Raw genomic sequence first — 24270 nt, forward strand, 5'->3', positions numbered from 1 at the left:
AAAAAATGTGTACCATGTGTGTACCCCCTTAAGTCATGCCGTTCATCCCGGGGTAATAATTCATCTTGTGCCTTTCTTTGCCCCCGTCCGTCCTTGGGGCTGCGTGTTTGTCCGCTGGAAATTTGAATGTATCGAGGAATTTACGGGCTCACAATGCGATTTTATTAAAATCCCTTCCCAAAATAAATTATTAAATATTTCTAGCGTGAGTTTTCTTTTAAAAACATTCCGGACGGGGTGTACAGCATACTTAAGTGAAGGTAATGAAACAACATATTTTTAACTTGGCGTAAGAATTATGGTGTCATGATCCATTATAAAAATTGGTCAAAACTGATCATTTTTAGCGAAACTGCCCACACTCCCCGTTACGCCACGTACAAATAAATACACGGCAATTAAATTGGCGACGGGACACCGCGAAGATATGCCAATTTGGATGAACGATACAATAAATAAACTTATTATTGGTTGACGCATAAAATCAGTCCGTGAGTGAACGTTATCTAAAATCGAATTGGCCAATAAAAAGTCTACATTACGGGCGATTTCGTGCAGTGGTGTCCATAAACATTCAGGATGTCCCGCCGCGGGTGGCTGATAATTAGACTTGTAGTACCCCGTATTTAATACGAGTTGGGGTCCGGTGCGTCTCGCGGATGGGGCACCGACGTTACCTCTCAATATTTCTCACAATACGACCGCCGAACACGCACCTTTAATTCCCAATCTACATCGCTAATAAGATTATAATATATTGCTAATAACTTGGTCCCACTTGCGATCCGCGCAGTTTATTTATTTATGGAGGCCGGTGAATAATCGCCGTACCCGAATTGTTACATTTAATTCAATAAATTTGTTTTAATATTCACGAACAATTTAAATCGATCTTTGGTTAATGACGTTTTTATTGCCTCTAAATCTTGCCACTTGAAAAATTTACGTATTTAAAACATGTCGTTGATTTTAACTATGTTTATTAAACTGCTCAAGGAATTAGTTAATAAAACCAAGTCACCAAGCCCGTTTGCTGAAAGATAAGATTCCCGTGTATTGTAATCTCCCATATAAACATGTCTGAAAATACTGAACGGATCTCAATTAGCACTGGACTACTGTTAATAAATGCGGTCGGATAATAACACGAAGAATTTTAATTTTCCAATAATAACCATTAAAATCATCGCAACACTGTGGGAAATTAAAGCAGTCCAAAGCCATGGGATGTACGCATGCTAATTTGTGAAATTAAAAGAATACGTTGCTCGGACATTATGCATATTTAATGTCCCTGCCTTGCGGGCGAATTAATTGAATCTTTTAATGTTCACTATATAAATTACCGATTTTAATATTGCTGAGTTTCAGTCATCGGTGGTGGGAAACTGGGTTGGTTGGAAATATGATGGTAATTAGTTCGTACACGCCATGATTTTATTTTCAAAAGTGGACATTAAAGTATATTAAGAATTTAAATTGGTTAATACTATGTAGGCTTTTTATGGTTGAAGCAAATTTGAAAAATTGTAGCTTCAGTACGTTGTGAAAGAGTTACAAGATTTTTTGGCTGGGGACAATTACCACAAAGTAACATTGAAGATTCATAATATTTTAAAATAATTACAACAATCAAATCTATATGAATTTTAAAAATAAAACTATTACTGAAAATGTCAACATTAATTTCCTCTTCAGTTATTTTCTTTTCTTCTTAGAAAGGTGGTATGGTCATACATTTTGAGGTATCAAACTAACGTTCAAAACCATAAAACATACAATATTTGCATAATTTGTTGTTGAAAAAATAATCAAATGGTGAAAGTGACTGAAAAATCCATGAAATTTAAACTTTAAACAGCTGTAACTCCGTTATACCTACAGTTATGGTATATTTGAAACATTCGCAAAATATTTTGATGGGCGACAATTACCATAAAATGTCGTCGAAGATTCCGTTTGTACACCAGCAACCAGATGAACTGCATTTATGCATTAAATTTTTTCAGCGACCAGCATATTCTCGCATGCAAATCCGCCGATACCATCAAACAATTGAGTTATTGAAATGAATGCGTATTTGTTACGAATTTGCATTACGCCATTTTTTCACATCCACTTAAATCGTCCCGATATTAAATACGGTTGCGTTGAATGGATGCGAACGAACACGGGCATTGTATTGCTGGTGATACACAGTTTTAAGGGCATATCTAACTGCTAACCGCTAACGACACACGTTCTCACGCACACCGGTGCTACCGAACACATACACGCCGGCACAATGTTTATTTTATATGACGTGGATGTTGTTCGCCATTGTTGTTTTATGATGGAGATCCTATGAAACACTGTTTCATTTATTTACGGTTGCTGCTTCTTTGGTCAGCCAGTTTGTTTGATTTCAATCAGATCTGGGAACTTTTTAGGATTTCTGCACACAATTTTCTGTTCTATGTTTTCAGGAGTCAAAGTCTTTCGTTGAAAATAGTGTTATAATCTGATCCGAGGTGGAAACAATATAAGAAAAATACTACTTAATTAATGGGGTTCCTAGCTATTGTTGTTATGTGATGGAGATTCTATGAAACATTGTTTTACAGTTGTTGCTCCTTTGGTCAGTCAGTTTCTTTGATTCTAATCAGATGCTAAAACGATCTGGAAAGTTTTTGGACTTTCCATACCTTTCAATATCCTGCTCTAAGTTTCCAGGAGTCGAGGTACACGTTTTTTATTGAAAATACATCTATAATTTGAGTCAAGTGGAAACAATTTCCATATATTTCAATATCCTGCTCTATGCTTCCAGGAAACGAGGTACACGTCTTTTATTGAAGACAGTTCTACAGTTTGGGCCAACGTGGGAACAATATATAAAAATACTATCTAATTAATCAGGTTCCTAGCCATTGTTGTTTTATGATGGAGATCCTATGAAACACTGTTATATGGTTGTTGCTTTTTTGGCCAGTCTGTTTCCTTGATTCCAATCAGATGCTGAAACGATCTGGAAAGATTTGGACTTTCCATATTTTTCAATATCCTGCTCTATGTTTCCAGGAGTCGAGGTACACGTTTTTTATTGAAAATACATCTATAATTTGAGTCAAGTGGAAACAATTTCCATATATTTTAATATCCTGCTCTATGCTTCCAGGAAACTAGGTATACGTCTTTTATTGAAGACAGTTCCACAGTTTGGGCCAACGTGGGAACAATATATAAAAATACTATCTAATTAATCAGGTTCCTAGCCATTGTTTTTTTATGATGGTGATCTTATGAAACACTGTTATATGGTTGTTGTTTTCTTGGCCAGTCAGTTCTTTGATTCCAATCAGATGCTGAAACGATCTGAAAAGTTTTGGACTTTCCAGATTTTTCAATGTCCTGCTCTATTTTTCTATCAGTCAGACTACATATCTTTCATGGATGCTATAATCTGAGTCACGATGAAAACAATGCAATAAAAACACTACTTAACTAATCTGGTTGTTCTATACCTTTCAATATCCTGCTCTATGTTTCTAGAAGTCAAAGTATACGTTCTTCATTGAAGATAGTGCTATAATCTGTGGCAAGTTGTTGCTGTTTTATGATGAATATCTTGTGAAATACTTGTTTCTTCTTTGGTCAATCAATTTTATTGATCCCAGTCAGATGCTGAAACGATCTGGGACTTTCAATTTCCTGCTTCATAGCTTTAGGAGTCTTTTATTGAAGAGAGTGCAACAGTGGGCCGAGGTGGAAATGAAAACAACAAAAATACTACCTAATTAATCGGGTTGCCGCGGGGTCAAACGACGACAAGGATGGAGGGTGGTACCCGGAGGACATCCCGGACAAGAGGCATATATCTTGCGGTGTCTGGAAGCGCTAGCTGCTGTCCGGAGACAATAGGCAAGCCATTAGGCAAATGAACGCGCCTGCACATCGCGAACGGTCCGAGAGTGTTGTGTGTGTGTGTCCGACACTCGAGGCACAAAATCACTTCCAACTCTCATTGCAGATCTGCGAACATCTGGCCGAGGCAGGATTTTAGCTGTGCGACTCTCAATAATAGTCGAATTATCAGATAGAATATTACCAAGTAATTAAATATAGGTTTATATAACTTTGACCAATATATGAACTGGAGATTTAGACCAGTTGCCAAAAAATTATGGTTGAAAGTGGTTACTTCAACAGGCGAGGACAAATCAAGAATTTAAACACCAAATATATATTTTCTGTAAGCATTGTTGCCTGGTGGCAATTCTCGGAGGTTGTGGTAATGATTTGGTGCCCCGTTGGCCGGTTGGTGCGGACTTCCACCGATATACGGTGCAACAAAAGTACGGTGCGAGGGTTTTTTCCTATTTTTTCTCGCTGCACGAGACGAGCGCACCTGTGTGACTCTCGGTACCGCAGACTGTTGCGCCTCGGACCCGGCTGAAAATCCGAATCGACCACGAATCGACGACCATACATATTTTTTTCCATCCAAATCCGGAATCGGGGAGACAATCGGTTCGCATGGCAATTGGGTTTCTGGATTTGTTGTACATAATTACGGGGAATATGTGTAATTTTATAATGACGCCGTACGAAATGTGAAATTAAAACGGTAAATAATCTGTGGTGATGATAATTGGGTTGTGTAATTGGGATAATGTATCCGTTTCTTTTTTACGAAAGCTGGTTACGCTCAAGTAAATTTTTTTTATTAATTTACTATTGATAATCGTAAATAATGCTGAAATCAGCCATTGCATAATGATGAACTGTAAAATTATTTATAATATATACAAATTATTTTAATCAATGTGATTACGCATCGTTTGTCGTTATTGACAGTAAATTAAAGTAATTTTTAAGGTCCGAAATATACGAAACACTTATGATTACAACATGAGAAGTGCGTTTAAAAATTCGTAACAAGAATTTCAATTTAAATTAATGAGATATTAATACAGATTAATTTCATCCATTTTAAGTGGATAACAACATTAAAGACAAGTCGATTGGGACGGTTTATTGCAGAAATGTCTGAGAATCTACAAAACATAAATTTCGAAATTTCATTGAACATAATGGCGTGATGGCAACGTGAAATTAAGTTGAAAAATGTAATCATATTAATAAATCATAATCACCGATCACATTTAGCGGGCCCCATATTATTATGCAGCATGTTAATTTTATTATTATTGTGACGGCGCAACGAAAAGGGAACCATATCGATGGGGCACCAGAATTAAAACATTAATGGAACCCGGACAAAATGCGTGTGGCGAAATCAGTGGGTCAGTTTTAATGAAACGTCGAAAAACCCCGCCATCCCGAAATTACTACAATTCGGTTGGTAATTTATGCCGGGGTATAAAAATGAAAATAAATAAAAAAAAAACTGACGGAACGCAAGTTTATAAAAGTTCGCAGGTATTTATTACGATCGGGGAACGTTTCGAAAAGTTTTTAATTATAGACGATAGAGTTCCCGAGAAAATATATCTTGTCAAAATATATAGTAAAGCAATATATTATGTTTGAAGTATGCAAAGCAGAAAATCGATGGCCCCAAGTGAAAAATTAAATTTCAATCGTAATCGGTATGGGCGCTACGCATGCGTTTATCTTTCCTTTATAAATGATGGCTGATTAGAGCTATTAGGATAATCAACGGCTATCTAACGATGATTATTGCATATACCCGGTGTGAAATATCTGGCATGTTCGTGATTCCAACGATAATCTATGCGGTATTATTACCCACATATTAGTTTATTAAAAATCGACAATGAATCGGGATACCATTAAGCCAGATTAAACATTCTCCAGACATATTTATTACTTGCGTTTATCTAACTTTTATTTGCTTTAATTTCAACTGATTATGAGTAATAAATCCGGATTTCAATTGTTTTATAGTATATTAATTTTCAAAAATTTTAAATTGTACTTTATATTTTTATGTATATTATTTTATTTCTGTTTTGACAACTTTGGAACGTTTTTTATAAAAATATGTTTTCAAGCTATTTCATATAAATAAATATTTAATATAAAAAACTAAACTTGCCTATGATTTTTATAAACAGTATTTTTTTTTGTTTTGATAAATGTTTATTTAGTTATGTTTTGGAATTAACCACTTTGAAATGTTTCTTTTTAATAAAAACATCTTTTTAAGTTATATAAATATAACAAATTACAATAATTAATAATTACATAAAAATCTAAATTTTAGAATATAATTTTAGTGTACATAAACTATTTTGTGAAAAATTGGATAATGTTTTTTCAACTTTTTATATATGTATAAAATTATAAGTAATAATATTGTTTGTACTACAAAATTAAAAAAGTGATTTTTCACAGACTATCTAAAACAGTCTCTTACAATAAATTACAATAATTAATAATTACATAAAACCCTAAATTTTAGAATATGATTTTAATAAATAATTATAAGATTTTTAATATATATATATATATATATATATATATATATATATATATAAATTAATTCAGAGAAAATTGGATAACCTTTTTTATAAAAAAATTCCTACTCGATATTTTTAATTATTTTTTTATTGACGATTGATTTTTAATTTTTATTTTTTATTCAAATATTTATTAAAAATATTTATATCCTTTTTTGTTTAATGTTTTAAGAGATATAACTAAAATAGAAGAGAATAGTTCAGGCAGACTTTTAAGAAATCTTAATAATTTCGATATCCTTATATACAATTTTACAAAATACAAGTTAATAATATTGGAACATCTCAAAATCAAGAATTTTTAATCATTTTGTTTCTGAAAATATGTTTACAAGTTTTCAACTAAATCAATTTTAGATAAATTCATTTTAAAAAATGGATAATTTATGGATAATATTAAATATTTTGGGACAATTTAAAATAACCTTTATTTATATCAGTACGAAGATACAGTTGAAAGTATTTCGAGTATGTGGTCTTTACAAATAAATTAAGAGAAGTGATTTGTCACATGTTATTTAAAACAGTATCTTTAAAAAATATGACAGATACTCATTTTGAAGGGTGCTTTAAATAAATGGTTATTTAGTTGAAATTAATCACTTTGAAGTTTCTTTTTTAATAAAAATATGTTTTAAAGATATTTTTTTATAAATAAATATAAAAAATTAAGTAATAAATTTAAAAATAAACTAAGTTTTAGAGTCTAAATTTAATAAATAATTACATATTTTAAAATATACATACATTAATTCAGAAAAAATTGGATAACTCTTTTTTTGTAAAAGATTTCCTAGTTATTTGTTTTTAATTTGTTGATTATCATTTTTAGGGTTTTATAATGAAAATAGAAAACAATATATTAGGTAGATTGATAAAAGATCTTATAAATAAATATAAAAAATTAAGTAATAAATTTAAAAATAAATTAAATTTCAGAGTTTAATTTTAATAAATAATTACTTATTTTAAAATACACATACATTAATTCAGAAAAAATTGGATAACTCTTTTTTTGTAAAAGAATTCTTAATTAATTTTTTTTTATTTTGTTGATTATCATTTTTAGGGTTTTATAATGAAAATAGAAAATAATATATTAGGTAGGTTTATAAAAGATCTTATTAAATAATTTCGTAATCCTTACAATTTTACAAAATATATGCTAATAATATTGGAAATTTTCAAAATTAAGTATTTCTAATCAATTTTTTCTGATTTTTTTTTATTATTATGAAAACGTCACTATCAAATTGTGCAAATTTTAAAATGTAATTTTAATTTTTACATTAACAAAAAAACTAAACCAATTTTAGGTAAATTAATTTTAAAAAGTTGATAATTAAGAAAAATATTAAGTTGTTTCTTTTAAATAAATATAACAAATTAAGTAATAAATAAAAAATTAGAATAAGTAATTACTATATATTATAATATATATAAATTAATTTAGAAAAAATTATATAATCTTTTTTTATAAAATATTTCCTAATCAATATTTTTGATTATTTTAATGCCGGTTGGTTTTTAATTTTTATTAAAATGGAATTTACTTTAAAAAAATAATTTTCTTTAAATCAATTTGAGGTAAATCAACTTAAAAAAATGGATAATTATGCATAATATTAAAAATTTTGGATAATTTAAAATATGTATAACTTTTATCTATATCAGTACTAAACTACAATTGAAAATGTTTCGAATAAATTTTTAAAAGATTTTAACAATTAATTACTCTGTACTTATATAGCAACATTAAACAAAACAAAAATAAAACTATTGAAGAGTTGGCACTTTCTCTTAAACTATTTATTTGAATGTTTTTCGACCAATAAAAAGTTCATTTATGACCCCATCAAACAAAGGCTGCATATTGTATGTAAATCGGGCAAAAAGTTTATTAAAAATAAATCCATGTGTTAGCTTTTTAGCCACCCTTATTAATTATTTTAATGATCGTCCCCTTAATTATTCATTAAAATGGCGGCCGGCTGGACCGTCGTAAATAACGAAATTAAGGTGCCCTAAAAAATTCTCCACGTCCAAGTCCCCGTTAAATAATACAATGTGTGTTTTGCGGGCGGTTGTGTTACAGTGGCACCGGCATAGACCGGCCCGCCGTCCACCCCCCCGAGATGCTTCTGTTTTATTCATGGGGACGACGCCAAAGCCCACTAAACGTTGCACGGGCATTAATCTTGGCCCGGCCGACGTGCACAATCGCCCGAAAACCGACGAAATTACATTTTTTCTATTATATAGATATTTATGAACTCATTACGGTTTCATGTAATTGCCCTGGCCGTTTCAGTTATTAATTATCCAGTGATATATGACACGTCCGCCAACCGGTTCATCCATTTTAATCAGAGGTGGGTCGAGTAAATATTGGGAACATGTTTTATGTACTATTGCAGGAAAAAATTGCGACTTCTAATTCGTTCAATCAACTCTGAATTAATTATTTTTCCTGGGAGCTTTTTTCAGGAAGAGCCCATTTAGATGTGGCCGGCTCATTAAATTCACTAAACAACACCTTTTATTATATAAAAAGGCTATTTATAGGGACAAAGATTTATCAGTGCCGATCTTAAGTACCCTCTATAATGTAGCGTCGTGGACTTATCCCAGTTGCACCGCGGATCCTCCACGAATCCCGGGCGGTTCTTTTCACACGCCATTGACTTTTAAACAAAGCAGATAGCCCTTAATGTTGCTTAATGACAAATTTATGGGGGCTGCTGATGACAACGGGTCGTTTGAATACGCGAAAATCGTCCCGGACGCAGTCGATTCTTATAACGAAACGGGACAGATTTTTGTCAGGCGACGTTTTTTTCTAGGATTTACGATTAGAGGAACGATCCACTTTAATTTGTTTAAGTGTGACTGAAAATTATAAATTGCTTTTACTAAATTGTTTCTGTATTTTTTACTATTATGTACTATTATATTTATATTTGAAATATTTGAATGAGTTGAAGGAAAATTATTTTAATTGCGCAGAGAGTGGCCACTGTTTTATTGAATAATTAAGAAAACAATGATAGGAATAATTAATAAAGATGTCTAAAAAATTAAAACGTGGATTTATTTTTAAAAAGCTGTTATTACACTTCTATAAACAAAAAATTTTGAATTACTAAAATCTAAAAAATTCATTAAAAACATGAGAAATTACTAAAAACGCAAAGTGATCTAATTCTATACGATCAAATTCCATACGATCATTTGCCACACGATCAAAATCCATATGATCATTTTCCATTCGATTAAAATCCATACGATCATTTTTCATACGATTAAAATTCATACGATCAAAATCCATACGATCATTTTCCATATGACCAAAATCCATACGATTAAAATCCTTACGATCATTTTCCATACGATCAAAATCCATATGATTATGTTCCATAGGATCAAATTCCATACGATCAATTTCCATACAATTAAAATATATAGGATAAAATCCATACGATTAAATTCATACTGATTAAATTACATAGTTTCACTTTAATAACTTTATGGATTTTTATTTTTTTAATAATACCAATTTCCTGAAAAATCATTAAAAAAGTAATTCTTCCTGGATTCCCAAAAAATTACTAAAAACGTAAGAAATAACTAAAAGACATAATTACATTTTATTAAAAGAACAATTCTTTTTAATTTAAATTAATTCTATGATTAACCAGCTGTATCTGCGACTTCGTTTTTCTTTGAATTTATTATTAGTCGAAAAACATATAAATGAATATTTAAAGATACTTTTTTACAAAATTATCGGGATTTTCTCTTCACTATTTTTTAAGTGCTCCTGATTTTTGTAGGTTATTTATTAAATTAAATACAAATGTCTGCAAATACATTCAGTATCTTTCAATTCAGGACACAAAATTAAGTAAAAAGTGTACCTTGTTTCGATAAGCCCAGATGAGTTTTGCGTGGAATTTATTAAAATTAAAAAGTGGTCGGTTTCGTGTGTGCAACGTGTGATGGAAACGTCGTTCCTGATTGAAATTGGTAATCGCGAACGGAGTACGAATGGAGTACAACTCTATCCAGATGCAATTTACGGTCCGGCACAGCATCTGATTAGCGCAGGCCGGATTAGAATCGGTTATCCATTACGTCCCCGGTAATGAGGTATTTTTGCGCGAAATTACACCGTCGTGGTACACCTCTAATCGAATTCATACGAACGTTTAACAATTCCAATAATTTAAATAATTGAATAAAAATGTCGAGACACGATAGGAGTGAGTGATTGAAAACGGGTTGCGTCCGGAGCGGTCGCCGCGCAATAATACGCATTCCCCCGTAATATGATTAAAAACAAAGCGCGCATACAAATGTGGCCGACCAATTGTGGCATAGATAAGTGTATCTGTTAATTGGGCAATTACGCAACGATTCCGGGCACCGACAGACCGCCGCATCGACACATACCCGAGTCAATCGGGCCGATACCTTGCTCGAGGAGACGTTCGCAATGTCGCAGGAAACGGCCGCAGGAATTAATTTACTGAGGACGTATATATTCAACACAAAACGATTATTAGATTATTTGATAATTAATATTTATATTAAAATTGGATATTTTTAAATAATTTTAATTAAAATACTACCAATAAAATTAGTTGGCAATGTGAGGAGTAATTCTCTCTAATATTTACTTGATAATTTTAACTCGATTATATAGATAATTCAAATAGTAATACTACATTTGATAACTCAAATTTTTAGAGAAAATATTTTAGAGAGTTTCTAGTTTTTATCATAATCTATGTTAATTAACAAATTAAAATAGTTCCCATTTTATTAAAACAATATTATGAAAAAACTTTAAAAGGTATTAAAAATCATCATCATATAATTCATAAATTTTATAGAGTGTAAATGTATAAAATATAGAATGTAGATTAAAAACTCTTTCATTTGATACTAAATTAATTTTAAGTGTTACTATAAGAAGATTATATTAAAAATGTTAAATGTTTAATTGGAAAATTAAAAAAAATATTTTTAGTCAGAGGTGTTAGGTTACATATTGAACTTCACTGAAATTTATCCCAGATTTATTTCAAAGCTACTGTTATTAATATTTTTTTCTATACCTATTCAATTAGTAGTTTCTAAATTCGCATCGACGATCTTCATGATTTGTCATGGTTTAAGATATGGAAGTTCGACTGTAATTTATTGAAATTTATTGATGTAATTAATAATATTATTACTATATAATAATTTCTAGATGCAGGCAAACTAAAAATTTAATTTTTATGAGAAGAAACCATGCATAAGAATTTTTCTTAAAAATTGTCTAAGTAACTTGAGAAAATTGTAATTAAAAAATATGTATTACTAATATATAATATACTAATATAATAAAAAATAGTATATATATATGTCTTTATAAAAATAAAACTAATTTAACATAATTATGAAAAAAAGTAAGTTTAATATCGAATTTTTTAAAATTTATGTATATAAAATAAAAATAAAATTAAAATTGAAGATTTATTGAAATTTATAAGAAAATTGTAAATAAAAATATAATCTATAATAATATAAAAAAGTATATATTTTGAAATAATTATACAAGTAAAGAAATTTCTGTTTCAAATTAATTATGAATAAGTAATTAATAAAAAAAATTAATATATATTTATATTTACAGATTTATTGAATTGATGAAAATTATGTTTCATCAAAATAAAAAATTAATTCTGTGTATATTTCAAATTAACTTATCATTTTCAAATATAAAAAGTAAGTGTAGAATTTATTCCTAAATTATAATTTCAAATTAAAAACTTCATTAATTAATTAATTCAATTTAAGATAAGAAACCTATCATTATTTTATTTAAAAATATCCTAAACAAGTTGAGAAAATTTTATGATTACGATTAAAAAATTATATATTGAAACAGTTATAAAAATGAAAGTTATTAAAATTAATATAATATAATTATCTAAAGTGTTTTTTAAAATTTATGTCTAAAAAAATGAATTAAAAATTGCAGATTTAATGAAATTTATGAAAATTATGTTTCTACAAGATAAAAAAAGAATTCTGTGTAAATTTCAAATTAACTTTTTTTAAAGAAAAAAAAAAAAATAAAAATTTTGTCCTGAAAAGTATAGAATGTGTCACTGAACTTCTAATTTATTTATTAATTAATTAATTTATATTTATTATCCTTATAATAGAGTTTTTTTAAATTTCTGTACAAAAAAATAAAAATAAATTAAAAAGGTTTATTGAAATTTGTGAAATAAATAAATGTAAATATCAAATTATCTTTTTAAACGAAAAAATGTTTTTGTATGTTATGTCCTGAAACGTGTAGAATTTATCCCGATGATTTCTAGACATAGGCAAATTAAAAACTTAAGTTTTAATTTTTCATTTTTATTTTTTATTTAAAAATAGCCTAAACAAATTGAGAAAATTATGTCTAAAAATATAATTATAAAAAAGGTAATTTCAAATTTTGAGAATTTACTGAAAATTATACCAAAAATTTTAAAAAGTTGTTAGATATCATTAAACAAATAAAACTAAATAAAAAATAAATTGTATTGAAAATAATGACAAGTTTGAGGATGTATTGAAAATTATGCTAAGAAAAGAATTTTATTTCTCAATATTCATTTAAAATTTAAGTTTTGGTGGATGCGCAGGTTTGGTAAAGTTGGTTTATATTCATTGTTTCTTGGAACTCTGTAAATTCAATGATTAATATGTTGCTAAATATATGTAGTTAAATAAAAATATAATTTCTAATTAATATTATTTGTTTTATTAATAATTTATTAATTAGTAATCATCAATATTAGATATTGTGGTTTAACAAAGTTTAATTACCACTAGAAATAAAAAAAAGATCAAAGGGTCCCACAAAAAGTCGTCCCCCACGTGACCGCGTTCCTCCATACGTGTGTGTGTGTGCCCGGCGACTCATATAATAGGAGAAGAGCGGTTGAAAACAAAATGACGACAGGAAGGCAGCAGAGAGAGGTGCGGGCACCTCCGCCGCCGCCACCTCCGTATCCACCTTGAGTGAGTCCCTCTCTACGGCACACACATACACACGCTCACGTATACGGCGTCGTAGACGTCCCCCGAACCCCCAAGTGTGAGATGTATGCATTAGACTTTTAAAGTGTCCCGGCCGTTACCCTGGCAACGCAGCTTCGGCCTGATATGACGCCCGGGCAATTTAATAAGATTCTGCGTCCCGCATCGTGGACCACCGCCGTCGGCCCACCGCCCCCTCGTCCGCCGCTCCGCTCTTATTATCTTGACAGCCGTCCCGCACTGGATTTTCATATTGCACCTGCACCGAATATATCCTCCACATCACATGCTAATTTCCTAGCGAGAACTGGGACACCGCCGACGCCGTGGCCGCCGCCGCCCCCTCACTCTGAACGGGGGACATTAAAAACTCATTACGATGCAATGGGATCCCGGTGCTCAAAAGGGACCCGGGACATTTTCACGGATTACATACAAAGTCCCGGATCAATTTCCAAAGTCCACTTTTGATGAAACTCTAACATTATTATATATTTCCGAATACCGTCCTCGTTGAATTGATATAAATCATTAATATTAAAGTTTAGGATATTTAGTAATGGACACTTTTGATCAATATAATTTATATTATATTTTAAAATTTAAAAATAATTGGGATTACGAATACTATCTTTGCTATTTCAAAAAGTTTTTCATCAAATTTTGTACTTACAGTAGTGGCCATAATTATAGACACATATTAAAATTTATAAAAAAAAATTGAGCTGTGCTACTTAATTCAGAATTAAATAGAGTAATTTATGGTATTTCAACGATTCGCGTCGATTCAGAAGTCTTATGCTTATTATAATTATTTAATGTGGGTTCGTAATCAACCTGGAGGAAACGGGAATTGTTGAAATTTAGTTTAAGATCTGTGAGAAGAAGATTAGTGGATGGGGTTTGTTAGGCCACAGCCCTGTAAAAAATCCTGTTTTTTTTACTGAGAATGTGAACACCCAATATCTATTTGCTGAGGATGACGTCTACTGGACCACAGAACGGTGGCGATGGGTAGATTTTTACAGGGACAAGACTACATCGTATAGTGGGACACAAGGACCAATTTATTTACAGAAATATTTTCCACGATAATTTCCTTCTAGATACTGAAGAAACGATGCTGTTAAGTAATGTGTTTCAAAAAATATCAATTCCATACAAAAACCCAATATTGTGATTGTTAAAGATCAAATCATCAATATTTTGTCTTGGCCGAAGCAATCTTAAGATGCCAACTCTACATAAAATATGTGAGATCATGTTGATAACCAAATTCGACATAAGAATTATTCAAATTTGAACGAAGTCTTAACAGCAATTCAAGAAGCTTGGAGGAATATAGACATGTAATATATTCGGAAATTGGTCGAGTCTATACCTCGGAGATCTGCTGATTTTATAAAGCAAGAAGAACATTATACAAAGTATTAATATTGAGTTAAACGTTACTTATTTAGTCATTTTTAAATTAAAGTTATTATATTTGTGTCCAGCTTAATTTAGAAAACTAGAATAATGTATAGAATAAGAAAATATTACTTTTCAAAATAGTATAAAACAACATTGTAAATTAATATTATTTTAACAGTTCACATTAAGTAAAATAATAATATTTAAGATTTTAAAAAGTTACTATAATAATGTCCACTACTGTATATAAAAGATTAACATAATTGTACAATTAAAAGTTTATGAAAGAATTTCATATTTTTGCAGGTGCAGTAACCTACTTACTAAATAATTTTAAAGATGGTAATCATTAAAAATTTTTTCTTTAATTACATTAAGTTTAACAAAATTTCTTATTCATTAAAATTATAATAACACAAAAATGAAGTTAATGTAAGTTATTTTTGGTATGTAAATTGGGAAATATTTAAACAAAATGAACCAAAATTAAAAAAAAAATGAATATTCGAAAGTATATGTCTTATCACTAATTCTGTTTATAGAGTACTACCGGCAAAGAGAGTATAAAAATATAGATTTCTAGCAGCTCGACAGCAGCTGCCACCTGACGTCGTACCCGCGAGGTGGAAAAGGTGAGGCGCGAGAGCGCACACGGTCAACCGGCCCCGGCGTCCGTCAACACGTGTCCGATTCACTTCCAAGTTTTGTTTGCCCGACCCCGCTTTTTTCCGGCGGTACGTTTTTCTGGATTTCTCCCCGGCCTATCCCAAGGGGAAAATTCTCGTTCGATGCAGTTTTCATCGGTACACGTTTGATATCGAGCGATCGTTGGCGTTAACGGTTGCCAGAAACAGCCGTGGGATTGTTTTATTTCTGTTTTTGGTGGCCGTAAAAAAAAGAATTATTGAACGTGTATGGGTGCATGATCGGTGGACAAATGGGATGTTTAAATAAAACAATCGCGGCATTCCACACCTGCCCGATGTATGGTAGGTCGATTATTATCAAATTATATATGAGCAATCAAATCGAATTAAAATTTCGCTTAGTCACAGGTTATAATATATTCATGGTCTATGGAGAAGTCAGCTCGCCGGACGGACAGTGGAGACAGGGAACATGTGTCTAACGAGCACGGCAACGGCATTGTTTGGAAAACAACGCGCCACAACAAAACGACACAAAATACATAAATAGCAGTGAAAAATTAAGACGGGCCTTCATTAACCGGCACAACGACGTATTAAGTCAAAATATTAATTGTTGGCGAGTCACCCGGTATATTGTGCGGTTGACAGCCTGAAATGTTCGTAATTAACGTGTGGCGATAATTAGCGATGGTCTTAAAAAACGGTTAGGTAATCCACTAAATACAAGCAAACGTTATTCCTAAATTATCGGTGATTGAAGATAATTAAAGTAAAACAAGGCATTTCTTAGAAATCGCAATTAATGTAGCATTTAAAAATCCAACATTTGGTTAATGTGCGAATAGTCATTAGCAGATTGTTAATTATGCATGTAAATTTGTACCTACATAATTTGCATGGTTGTTATTTGAATAATTACAAATGAGGAAAATGTTATGTTTGTATTATTTAAGTAGTATGTTTAAAAGATAAAGAATCATAAGGTTTCCGTTATGAAAATTGATGGTTGAAAATATTTTATCTAATATTGTCTAACATATTATTTAATAATAATATCAATTGTTCTCCATAAAAAATTAATACGTTTGAAAATTATTCATTCCATTTATAATTAATTATTGCAGGTTTTGTTTATTTATATAATTTCAATGATTTTGATGTAATTTTAAATGAATTTTAAAATTTTAGATTTGTTTCAAATTAAAATAAATATTTTATTGTTTTGGTCAATTTTATTTATTATACAGAATAAATAAAATAATTAATATAATAATAATACATAAACATGGTAATGGGCAATTTGGCATATGTTAACAATATGAGAAAGTTTAGTCAAGTTGACAACGCTTAACATAACTTATATCTTGTTCTATTTGAAAAGATGTCAAGAGACTTTTTATAACGTCACTGTAACATCTCATCAAAGTGCATCTTTTAACCTAATTTTAAACTAATTTATCTAAAAAATATATAATATATTTGGGTATTTTACAAGAAAATAATAATAATTTAAATTGTCTTTTAAATATAGAAAATTTATTTACAATTAATAAAATTGAATATTTTACTATTTTTATAAACTAAGTGTGTCTATATGGTAATGGGTAAATATATAATATATTCATTTAAAAGAAATTGGATTATTAGATAAATAACAAATAATTTAAATTGTCTTTTAAATATAGAAAATTCAGTTACACTTAATGAAATTAAATTTTTCTACTACTTTCAAATTAATTTATCTAAAAAATATTCTATAATATATTAATTTAAAGGAAATTAAATTATTTTACAAAAAAATAATAATATTTTAAATTGTCTTTTAAAATGTTAAATGTAGAAAATTCATATTCACTTAATGAAATTGAATTTTTTATATTTATGAGTGTTTGTATATTAAATTCAGTTCTTTTGTTTTAATTTTCATGGCCATAAATATCTTTTAAAAATCTTAGTTAAGAAAATTAATTATTTTAATAATTTAAATAAATGTAACATTATTTTAATTACTTTAAAATGTTTTATAACTGTAAAAAATTATAAAAAAAATGTTTGTTAATTTATTAGTTTTTAATGTGCAAATTCATATTTCATAAAAATTTACTTCTGTATGTCTTAAATTATAAATTATGTAATTTAATTAATTTTTTCTAATTATTATGTTATTAAAATATATTAGAATTAAAATGTTTGAATATAAATTAAATTATTTTTCTGGACTGATTAAAATACACCACAATTGTCAATTAAAAAATATTAAATAATCTGAATTAATTTGAGTAATTTTAAAAGAGGATTACAATTTAAACTGCTTTTTAAATGAAATACTAAAGTATACCAAGTGTTTATAAATTAAATTATGCTTTTCAAGTATGTAATACTAACTTTAAAATCAAAATTAAGAATACTAATTACTCTTATAATTCATACTGCAGGTATTTTAATTATTTAATTAAAAGCAAAAAATATCAGTATTTTTATTATCAATGGTTTCTTTACAAAAAATTTTTTATATTTTTTGGAAGGTAAAAATAAAAAAACACGAATATTTCTTTATATAATTTGAAGGAATTTGATAATTGTAATAAATTGTACTTATATTTTATTATTCATATTTATAAAAATAAAAAAATAAAAAAAAATATTTATTGATCTTTAATTTATAAATTTTATGTTTAAACATTAAATTATTTTTCACTTCTTACCAGTATCTTTTGAATCTCAAAAATAGAAAAATATTTCTTAGAATTAATTGAATTGATTACAGAAAAGTGGGCAAAAAGTTGATAGTTTATACAGTTAATACTGTTAATTTGTTGGGTTTATATATGTGAAAATCTTGTAAGAACCGTAAGTTTCAATAACATACAATTTATATTTAACATTACTTACAATTACAGTAAGTGAAGGTTGAAGAAGAATAAAATTTAAAGCCGTCACACAAATATCAAGAACAATCTCTAACAGTTCCTGATTGCAATCTACAAAGAACCAAGTAGACAGTTTCGTTCTGTGTCATTAACACACACTGTTTACTAAAAATTATCCAATTTTAATGGGTTTTGACTGCGCTGAATGGTCCACGTTAGCCAACAATACGAACCGGTGACAGCATAATTATAAGTTTGTCCATTATCTTAGCATCGGCGTGTCTGCTGGCTTTTGGGCTTCCTCTTTTTGCCGCCGAACCGTAATTGACATTGATAAAGCTCTAATTCGTCTTCGAGTTAGTTCATTATGCCAAGACACAAACCGTCAAACGGTTTTTTTATTAAACGGCGATAATGGACATGTGTAGTGTAATTATGCTGCGAAACGGTCCGTCTGAATAAAACCGCGACGTTTTGTTCGGCCGTATCAGCAGCGATTGTTTGACGGGCGCACAAAAAAGTGTTCGTGGAGAAATTTTCGTTCGGAATGTGACGGGAACCCGCGCGATGAGGTAATTTACGCGCGGGTCCGGTCGGCCGCATCCTCGCTGACACAAATCTTGTAATTTAGCACTGGACCGACCGCGGGAGGTTCGTCACAATTACATGAATAATTATCCTTTATGCCCCGGCCGGGTCCCCCGATAAATTTACACGTCGCGCTAATAATAAATGAAACGAGTTATTTTGAATTGTGCTCAATTCGTACATTAGAGATTTAAATACGCGCCAGGCAATAAACTGGTCGATAATAATTCACCGATATTAATTGGTTGCGGGAGACCAACACGGACGGAAAAACTCCGTGGGTTTAGTCATTTTCGATTGTCAAAGACTGGAATTATCTACTTTATCTCATATTAATCAAAATTGGTAATAAAACATCTGGAATTTTAAAAGTATAGAATTTACTTCTTACTTCTTCAATATTGGTTACAAGAATTGAGAAAAGTTAACGAATTTATTTTTATGGGCTCATAAAATCTATGTAATCTTAGACAACTCCTAACATTGACACTAAAACATTGATTTTTAATAGTATTTTTTGATTATATTAATATTTACAAGATTCATTTCTATCTTTTTTTATACTTTGATGTTTCTTACTGAGTTCAATAAAACTATGATACCTCAGATATCTCAAAAATTCATAACCCTTTTGTTTTATAAAGTATTAATACAAATTATTAGAGAATATTGATATGTATAAGATTTACTTCTATTACTTTTGACAGAATTTATTTGTCACTTTTGGCAAGCCTTCGTCCTACTTAAAAGTATTAACCTATATTGTTTCATAATATTAATACATACAAGATTCATTTTTATCAATATATTATCTAATTGTCTTCCTTATCAGGTTTTAGAAAAATATGAAGGATATGAGAAATATTTAGTGAAAATTTAACACACTCACTCTTAAGCTAACAAAACTGAAATATTAGATAACTTTTAAAACTATTAATCCAAATTGCTTGAGAATTCTAATATGTACAGTACTTATTTCTACACTTGTGGCAACCCTTCGTTCTACGTACGAGATTTTGGAAAAATTAGGTCATGATAAGTGTGTAGTAAAAATTTAACACACTGACTTTTATAAGCCAATAAAATCTATGACACCCCAGATAACTCTAATATTCACAGTAAAACATTTAGATTTTTAAAAGTATTAATTCAAATCGTTAGAGAATATTAATGCCTACAGGTTTTATTCCATCACTGTTGACAACTCTTCGTCATACTTACTAGGTTTTGGAACAAAAAGAAGGTTGTGAGAAATGAATACTAAAAATTTAAGGTACTGATTTTTGTAAGTCAATGAAAATTATTAAACCATAAATAACTTTCAAAATTGATAGTAGAACATTTTGATTTTTAAAAGTATTAATCTAAATTATTTGATGATATTAATATGTACAAGATTTATTTCTGTTAAAAAGTGTAGTCAAAATTTAACACACTCTCTTCAATAAGTTAATAAAACCGATGAAATCTAAATCATCAAGATTGACAGTAAAATATTTTGATTTTTAAAATTATTAATCCAAATTATTTGAGAATTCTTATATGTACAGTACTATTTCTACACTTGTGGCAATCCTTCGTCCTACTTACGAGGTATTGGAAAAATTAGAAAATGATAAGTGTGTAGTAAAAATTTTACACACTGACTTGTATAAGGCAATAAAATCTATGAAACCCCAGATAACTCTAATATTCACAGTAAAACATTTAGATTTTTAAAAGTATTAATTCAAATCGTTAGAGAATATTAATGAGTACAGGTTTTATTTCTATCGCTGTTGGCAACTCTTCGTCATACTTACTAGGTTTTGGAACAAAAAGAAGGTTGTGAGAAATGAATACTAAAAATTTAAGGTACTGATTTTTGTAAGTCAATGAAAATTATTAAACCATAAATAACTTTCAAAATTGATAGTGGAACATTTTGATTTTTAAAAGTATTAATCTAAATTATTTGATGATATTAATATGTACAAGATTTATTTCTGTTAAAAAGTGTAGTCAAAATTTAACACACTCTCTTCAATAAGTTAATAAAACCGATGAAATCTAAATCATCAAGATTGACAGTAAAATATTTTGATTTTTAAAATTATTAATCCAAATTGTTTGAGAATTCTTATATGTACAGTACTATTTCTACACTTGTGGCAATTCTTCGTCCTACTTACGAGGTATTGGAAAAATTAGAAAATGATAAGTGTGTAGTAAAAATTTTACACACTGACTTGTGTAAGGCAATAAAATCTATGAAACCCCAGATAACTCTAATATTCACAGTAAAACATTTAGATTTTTAAAAGTATTAATTCAAATCGTTAGAGAATATTAATGAGTACAGGTTTTATTTCTATCACTGTTGGCAACTCTTCGTCATACTTACTAGGTTCTGGAACAAAAAGAAGGTTGTGAGAAATGAATACTAAAAATTTAAGGTACTGATTTTTGTAAGTCAATGAAAATTATTAAACCATAAATAACTTTCAAAATTGATAGTGGAACATTTTGATTTTTAAAAGTATTAATCTAAATTATTTGATAATATTAATATGTACAAGATTTATTTCTGTTAAAAAGTGTAGTCAAAATTTAACACTCTCTTCTATAAGTTAATAAAACTGATGAAATCTAAATCTTCAAGATTGACAGTAAAATATTTTGATTTTTGTAATTATTAATCCAAATTGTTTGAGAATTCTAATATGTACAGTACTATTTCTACACTTGTGGCAATCCTTCGTCCTACTTACGAGGTATTGGAAAAATTAGAAAATGATAAGTGTGTAGTAAAAATTTTACACACTGACTTGTATAAGGCAATAAAATCTATGAAACCCCAGATAACTCTAATATTCACAGTAAAACATTTAGATTTTTAAAAGTATTAATTCAAATCGTTAGAGAATATTAATGAGTACAGGTTTTATTTCTATCACTGTTGGCAACTCTTCGTCATACTTACTAGGTTTTGGAACAAAAAGAAGGTTGTGAGAAATGAATACTAAAAATTTAAGGTACTGATTTTTGTAAGTCAATGAAAATTATTAAACCATAAATAACTTTCAAAATTGATAGTGGAACATTTTGATTTTTAAAAGTATTAATCTAAATTATTTGATAATATTAATATGTACAAGATTTATTTCTGTTAAAAAGTGTAGTCAAAATTTAACACACTCTCTTTTATAAGTTAATAAAACTGATGAAATCTAAATCTTCAAGATTGACAGTAAAATATTTTGATTTTTATAATTATTTAAACAAATTGTTTGAAAATTCTAATATGTACAGTACTTATTTCTATACTCGTGAAAACCCTTCGTCTTACTTACTAGGTATTATAATATTAGATCATAATTAATGTGTAATAAAAATTTAACACACTGATATTTATAAGTTAATAAAATCTATGAAACTTTAAATAACTCACAGTAAAATATTTTAATTTTTATAAGTATTAATTGTTAAAGAATATCAATATGAACAGAATTTATTTCTATCACCTTTGGCTACTCTTTATCCTACATATTACGATTTGAAACAAAAAGAAGGTCGTAAGAAATGAATAGTAAAAATTACATGCATACTGTCTTTTGTAAGTTATGAGAAATGTATAGTAAAAATTTAAAACATTCACTTTTATAAGCTAATAAAACTGATATTTAAAACTATTAATCCAAATTATTTGATAATTCTAATATGTACAGTATTTATTTCTACACTTATGGTAATCCTTAGTCATACTATGTTTTGCAAAAACTATAAGGTCATGATAATAAGTGTGTAGTAAAAACTTAACACACTAACTTTTATAAGCTAATAAAATCTATGAAACCTCATATAACTCTAAAATTCACAGTAAAATAATTTAATTTTTAAAAGTATTAATTGTTGTTAATTGTCAAAAAATATTAATATGTACAGGATGTATTTCTATCACCTTTGGCAACTCTTCATCCTACATATTAGGTTTTGAAACAAAAAGAAGGTTGCAAGAAGTGGATAGTAAAAATATAACATACTGTCTTTTGTAAGTTATGAGAAATGTATAACAATTTAAAACACTCACTTTTATTAGCTAATGAAACTGATATTTAAAACTATTAATCCAAATTATTTGATAATTCTAATATGTATAGTATTTATTTCTACACTTACGGCAAACCTTCGTCCTAATAGGTTTTGGAAAAATTATAAGATCATGATAATAAGTGTATAGTAAAAATTTAACACACTGACTTATAAGTCAATAAAATCTATCAAATCTCAGATAACTCTAAAATTCACAGTAAAACATTTAGATTTTTAAAAGAATTGTTAGAGAATATTAATATGTACAAGATTTATCATTTTTGGTAACTCTTCCTCCTACTTACTAGGTTTTGGGAAAATAAGAAGGATCTAAGAAATGTATAGAAAAAATTTAACATACTGACTTTTGTCAGTAAAATCTTTTAAAGATTTTTAAGATAACTTTCAAAATTGGATTTAGTCTTTCTTACTAACCTTTGGAAAGGTACCCAGTTTCGCATATTTGCGTATACATATAAAAAAATGTTAATGAATTTTTAATAATTGCAGGAATATTTTGTTATATAATTAATTTTCAATTTGAATCAATTTGAGTTTTGACAAACTATGTATCCCTTGTAGAAGACTTTATATAACTAATTATTATATTATTTAGTATTTATGTGGGTAAAAGTAATAAAATGCCTCTAGACCTAAATAACGGACGGTGTATCGAAATATTTTTCCTAACGAGCTCATGGAAAGGCCCGCAATGATAATTATGCTGCGTTTTATGGGATAATTGTAAACAACACGTTGTGGGTATGTGATGATGGCTTATCAATTCAGCAAACACTCCGACGTAGATACACATTATGCAGTTTTATGTAGAACTGAATCTGCGCGATGTCAGTAAGGTTAATTCGCTGCTCGGAGTGTTGTTCAGTTCCTAGTTTCGTACCTAAAGCAAACCGTAATTCTGTGCGGGATTGTTTAAATGGTTCTAGAAGAAATATCGTGAGAACCAATAATGATCTATAATTACTATTATGAGTCCAATTTTGTTACTAATTTCCATAGTGATCGATCTCATGCGTTTAATAATTGCAGATGCTGGGCTCGAGAGAGGCAGATTTACTGGTTCGTTAGAGCTGCAAGCGATGA

At 29.0% G+C, this 24270-nt stretch overlaps 1 protein-coding gene and 1 long non-coding RNA gene across 2 annotated transcripts in view; one reads left to right on the forward strand and one right to left on the reverse strand.

The window, feature by feature from the left end:
• LOC109598794 (protein-L-histidine N-pros-methyltransferase) overlaps positions 1 to 24270 on the reverse strand; it is a 142218-nt gene that overhangs the window by 2951 nt on the left and 114997 nt on the right. The window lies entirely within an intron of this gene.
• Positions 15678 to 16571, forward strand: LOC126264717 (uncharacterized). Its single transcript, XR_007547377.1, has 2 exons — positions 15678 to 15976; positions 16037 to 16571. It is a non-coding gene; the product is annotated as an uncharacterized LOC126264717 (long non-coding RNA).

This window comes from Aethina tumida, chromosome 2 (genome assembly GCF_024364675.1).
Source record: "Aethina tumida isolate Nest 87 chromosome 2, icAetTumi1.1, whole genome shotgun sequence".
NCBI classification, from domain to species: domain Eukaryota; kingdom Metazoa; phylum Arthropoda; class Insecta; order Coleoptera; family Nitidulidae; genus Aethina; species Aethina tumida.